Source organism: Calypte anna, chromosome 4B, assembly GCF_003957555.1.
Source record: "Calypte anna isolate BGI_N300 chromosome 4B, bCalAnn1_v1.p, whole genome shotgun sequence".
Lineage (NCBI taxonomy): Eukaryota > Metazoa > Chordata > Aves > Apodiformes > Trochilidae > Calypte > Calypte anna.
The window spans coordinates 15,149,184-15,155,274 of record NC_044249.1 but is presented as its reverse complement, the minus strand read 5'-3'; positions in this window follow the sequence as shown (position 1 = coordinate 15,155,274).

Sequence of the window (6,091 nt, the reverse complement as noted above, 5' to 3'; positions counted from 1 at the left end):
GGGGTGTTGGAGGAGATGATTTCTAAGGTCCCTTCCAACCTAACCCCTGATCTTATATACTATAGTATTTTTTTTTTCAGGATTAAATGAAGTTAAATTTCTGGTGTTTGTAGGCACAGCTAGAACACATGGCTTGCAGACTGTCTCCTGTACCTCTAACTAACCTGGCTCTCCTCTTCACCACAAATCAGCTTCTTGCAGGTACAACCTACTGCAGGCTCTTTGGCTTTAAAACAGTTTGTGGAGAAGCATAAATGCACAAAAAATTTGCAGTTTTTGAGACTGGTTATATCCAAGCCAAAATAGTTGCTACCAGTTTGGAAAAAGTCTTGCCTCTTTTACCTAAACTTTCAAGAACTATTAAAGGCAATACTTGTGTGTGGGGATCCTCTTCTAGGGGAAAAAAAATTAAGTGGTTTTGAATATAAAAATTTCAACAAGGGTATGGCAATCAATAGGTAGTGTATCATAAAAAGTAAACCAGTATGCAGACAATTCTTCTCTTGTGAATGTGCTTTGTGACAGCAACTTGTCAAGTACTCCCTAGTTCAGAACTTAAGTTTTTACAAGAATTCAATTAAGCAGGGAGAGTATTCATGCTCTGAGTACTTTCATGCTTTGGGAAGTTCCAATGGGCTGTAAAGATTTCTGAAGCTGTAATTTTTATTATTTTGAATTTGGGGACATCTGCTGGTCATCCTGCTCTGTGCAGGGTTTCAGGCACCAGAAACAGAGCTGCTAAGCATGTGTGTAGGAGTCATTTGGGTAGAAATCAGTCCTAAGTGACTTCAGACAGAAGCTGGAGATTAAAGCTTAACTTCAGGTGGAAACTTGATGGGCCAGGTCTTTAAATATAAGGCATCTTTTGACTCGTGTTTCTCACATAATTAGCAATGTTACTTAGCAAAATTATTCATCTGAATGTCTTTTAACCTAGATGACAATGAAATCGAGTTTTATATGCTTGTGTTTAAATTACTCTTAAAATATCCTTTGAGGTAGAATTTACATAATGGTCATGTGCACAACCCAAATTATGGACAACACAAAGCATTAAGGAGTTGTTCTGAACACTGACTGCCTCCCCTAGCAGCAAGCAAATGGCATACATAATGTTGCAATAGTTCCTATCTTGGTAGTCAGCTCCTTGAAGTCAAGGTTTTTTCCTAGCAATGAGAGTGCCTGAGATGACTATGAGTACAACCTCTTAAATAGGAGAGCTCATAGTACTTTTACTATAAGTATACTCGAAAGTACCAAAATGCCAAATGCTACTAAAACTTTTAGAGTAGATAACACACCTCAAAACTGAATGAACTGAAGTGGTTACATTTTGTGGGCTTAGGTTACATAGTGAATCTTGATTTTCACAGAAATTAGTAAAAACTGTACGCAGGATTAGATCTCTGGATAGAAAAAAACAGGAAAAAACATCTAATCCTTCCTTCAGTTACCATTTTTCTGCCTTTTGACAACTACTTCATATTTACTCCCTCTGTGCACATATTGGGAGGCTGAGGTACACTTTGACAATGAAAGATTTTGGCAGGGACAGGGTTCTGCACCTGTACTGAAAGCCAGTGCTGTGAGAGGTACTCTGCAGCCACATATTAAAAAGAAGGGTCTATTAGATATAAAATTAAGGGATTTTATTACAGGATGATTAAGGCAAGATGTAGCAGGTGTGGCCTCACAATCTGTTTCAGGCTTCAGTGACTGTGTTGTGCTTTAATTTACATTGTACTAACATTTGTGCTTATTTATTTTTCCAAGTAAACACCAGACACACCCTGACCATGGGAGTACTGCTGTAATGTGCTTTTTACATTAAATGTGATTTAAAGGAATACAGAATTCGATATTCTAATATTACAAAGCACCTCCCAAGATTAATTTTTCCTGTATATAATAATAATTAAATTGTAAATACTTTAAAATATTTTTCTTATGCTTCACACCCCTATTTACTACTTTTTAGTTACCCTGTTATCTATTTTCTTTTTCATTTCTTTGTTTTACTCTCCTGGGTATGATTTTAAGTCCTTCCTCTTTGGAATGTTTTAACTTCTGTTAGTGGTACTTCTCCTACTAAAGATGAAGATGCTCATTAAAGAGCAGCTAAAAACTATCTCAGCAGCTCTAGTGACACTGGAGTTAGTATAGAAGCAAATAGTGAACATGTATCTAGAAGGTACAAATGTTGCAATTACAAGTATCCTTTACATGGAAAAGGATTTTAGAAACAAAAAACCCCTCAAACCTCCACAAAGAGTGGAAGATTTTAAAAGGAGAAAGTTGGTTACTTGAGTGCTTATTTACTAACCTTTGGTTGCATTTAACTGAAATTTAATAACCAGCTTGAACAATGAAGCTAGATTTACATTTACTCTCAATTGTGTATAAAAATTTCCCTATGCCTCCCTAAGCATAAAGTCAGTATTTTTCAAACTTAAAGCCAAAGCAGTGTCTTTAACAGATTGTCTAAAATCTGGCAACACTCAGTATGTTGATGTTTCAGCTGCTCTGCCCTTTCCCCACCTGCTGCTTAAATTATTTTCATGGGTTTTTTTCAGTTCAAGTAAGCCTCAGAGTTGTTTTTGTTTGGTTGTGGAGGGGAGATGAAAGCCAGAATATGTATTTTTTCTCCATGTTGTTGTTCCATCAAATTTCTCAGAGAAGTACACACTAAAGACTGTTTCTACATACTCTTTTTGCATCATTGGGAAAGCTCTTCTCTATATATAACAATAACATTCAAAAAAGCAACTTCCTCTTGTGAAGAATATGATTGCATCAGGGCAAAAATAGAAGTTTCTAATAGTACTTTGGACAGAACCTCACCTACTCCAACCAGCTTTAGTAATCTTACACATAAGCCATGAGGTATTATTGCTGTTACACACTGCTGGTATTAAGATAACCCATTACATATTTCTTTTACAGCATTTAAGTTCAGTAATTTCAAAGAAAAATCCCTCAAGAGCTTTTCAGAAGTAAAGCTACACGTGGACAAGCTCACTCATACCAGCAGTGTCCCAGATGTCACAGAGACACATGGCATTTTTAGGGCTGCTCCTGAGGTATGTGGTGCAGGTCATTTGTGTTTGTCTATGCACACCCCCCCGGCCACTCCAGGTCTGGTCTGACTGAACCAGAGACTGGTTTTTACTGTGCTGGCACCTGACAAGAAAATTTCAACACTAAGACTCCCCTTTTGAAGATCCCTGGGAAAACTAGTGGAGGATTCACATATGGGCATTGTTTTATTTAGAGGAACTAGAATTTTGTTCAAGCTTGTAGTAAAGATCTGAATCAGATGAAAGTGAATGATGACACAAGTCCTGCCCAGTCAACAGACTGTCAGGATAAAGCAGTTCCAGCAGGCCAAGAGGTAAAGAGCTGTTTAGATACTACCAGGTATGATGTAGGTTGAGTCCAGTTCTGCTGGTGCTGGAGGCTGTTAAGGAGGACACCTTGCTGTGGATGGGTCAGCAAACAAAACATCTGTACCACCTCAACTGTTCCACATTTGACACCTCTCATGGGAACACTGTGCTGTAAGTCCATGGCAGTATTTTTCTGTTCTCCAGTACACATGCATATGTACACACCCCAAGTGCAAATCTGCTGACAACAAGGTTGGTGTGGACATTTTCCCAGACCTCTCACCAGCAGTGCAAAGATCTTGAAGGGGTCAAATACTACAGGCTGAAAAATACTGTGTGGTTCACATTGTACCTTTTTTTGTAGCTGTAATGCTGCAAACCTAGCTGCTAAGAGACATCATAGCCAAGTTCCTCATGTCTTAAATAATGCAGAGGTGCTTTTTCAGAATGTCTTTGATGCTGTATTTCTGCAGAACAATGTGTGTCAGTAAGTACGTGGCCTCCCTTACATTTCCACCCACGTAATCCTGCCTTGGCCTCTGCACCAGCACTGCTGTTCCTGCAGATAGGGAGAGGCAGCTCAGGAACCTGGTCAAGCTGAAAACTGAAAGGGTAAGGTCAACACTGCCATGCACATGCTTTAGCAGTCTAGGTTTGCAAAGTGAGCTGTCTGAGCCAGCAGAAAGATGGTGTTGACCTCCTCCCCCTTGCTCCCCAATTTTCCCATCAGATTAAGCAGGTGAAGCAGTATCTTCTCTGCCCTCACAATTATGGGATGTGATGCAAGGGGTGGAGGGCTGGAAAGGGACAGTGGGAGTTGGTAACCTTGAGGGGGGTCACAGGGCAGGACAGCAGAGAGGATAAAGGAAGGTCACTCTTCTGCAGCATTTTACCATTAGAGTGAACAGGTGTGATAATAAAACACATCCCCTGATCAGCCTAAGCTGCTTGTGACACCACACCCCATAGTTACACAAAGACTTTAAGCCAGTACTGCTCATGAAAGAAATGACCCTGCCCTCCCCCAGTCCCTGGGCACTGCTGCTGTCCTCAGCATCCCCTTTCAGTGCACTGCTGGTCTTAACAGACACGCACTGAGCTGGAAAGGAAACCTATTAATTAAAAAAAAAAAAAAGCAGTATTTCTTTTGTGAGTTAGTTTTAACATGGATCTGTTCTCCTTTCCCACTTACTTTGGCAGACAAGAAGAAAGAGAACTTTATTTGTGGTGAGGAAACAGGTGCCAAGATGAAGGGGAGTTGAGACAGACAGTCAGCCACACACCAGGGGGGAACAAAGGTGTGAGGCAGATGGCTGAACCCTGCAGGTGCAGAGTAGTTGCAGATCTTGTTGAGTAGACCTTGAACACAGCCAAAAGTGTGTTATCTTGTATGTAAACATACCCACTGGGTTTAACAGGGTTCAGCACTAGACAGGTGAAGTGGCTTTAATGTTTTAGAGCAGCAGTGTGTATAAAAAAAATTTCAGCCATGATTTGGTAATTAGTAATTACACTAACAACTGTACTATTGTAGGATATTTTTGATTAGGCAGATCTATGGCCAGCAGGGTCTTCTTGCCAGATGTGCCATAATAATTGTGTCATCTCTTGGCAACTAAACCACTACTGTTCATCACTGAAATCACATACATGTTTACATCCATCTCTATGGCTTGTTTTTTTTTCCCCTTCCTGAACAGTGCATAAATGTAGATTATTTGTCAGAAAGCATGAACTAAGTAATCAGAGGGTGTTTCCCCAGTGGCGTTGGTTGGTGCAGGCTAGATTCCTCCCATATTCCAAGGGAGAAATGTTTATGAACCACCAGGTTCTGCTAGGAATAAGTTTTTTCCTTCTCATAATATGGATAACTGCAGGATAGGGGGTACAGACAGAGGAGAAAGTTTATTGTTTCTGAGAGCATGTTCCTAGACCCCCAACTCTATTTCAACTATTCTATAGAACAGAAACAAAGAGAGCAAGTTAACTTTACATACTAACAAACTGCGGGGTAGTTAGCTCTTCAAAAGATGTGGAAGACCTAAAGTGATAATTTATAAATACCTAATCAGACATCCCATAAACAGGCTATAAAATATATCTACACACTTTCTGACTCAAGTATACAACTTCTCATTAGTCTGGGATTAAACATCCGGAGGATATTCGGCTGACTTTAATACCTTCAGTTGTGACGGATGTGTCTTTCTCACCAACGCAGTTCTCATGCTTGACTACTCTCGCTGGGTATCAACACCTCTGAATCGATTTTGACCTGCTCTGAGCTCCCAGCGATTAGCCCCGTGCGTGTGACAGAGCCCTTTATCGTGACGCTTCCTTGGCAATCACTCCATTGCTGCCATTACCTCTGCCTGCCGTGAGATAAGCTGCCAGACGTAGCGCTGCTCCTTTCCGAAGGGATCCAGCCCCAACATAAACCCTTTCCCTGTCTTCGGGGGGCTCCTCTCAGCCTCTGCCCGGTGGTTGGGGAATCACCCGGCCCCTCCCGAAGTCTGCCGACCCTCGGCCCGGGCTGCAGTACCCCAACACCACCGACACCACAGCCACCCCGGGCCGCCATCCCCCTCACGCACCGCCCGCCCGCCTTCGCCAATAGGAGAGCTGCTTACTCGCCGAGCGTGCGCCCTCCTATGGGTGGCGCGGTTATTGGCCTGCGGCCGGGGGAAGCCGCACCCTGTCAGGTG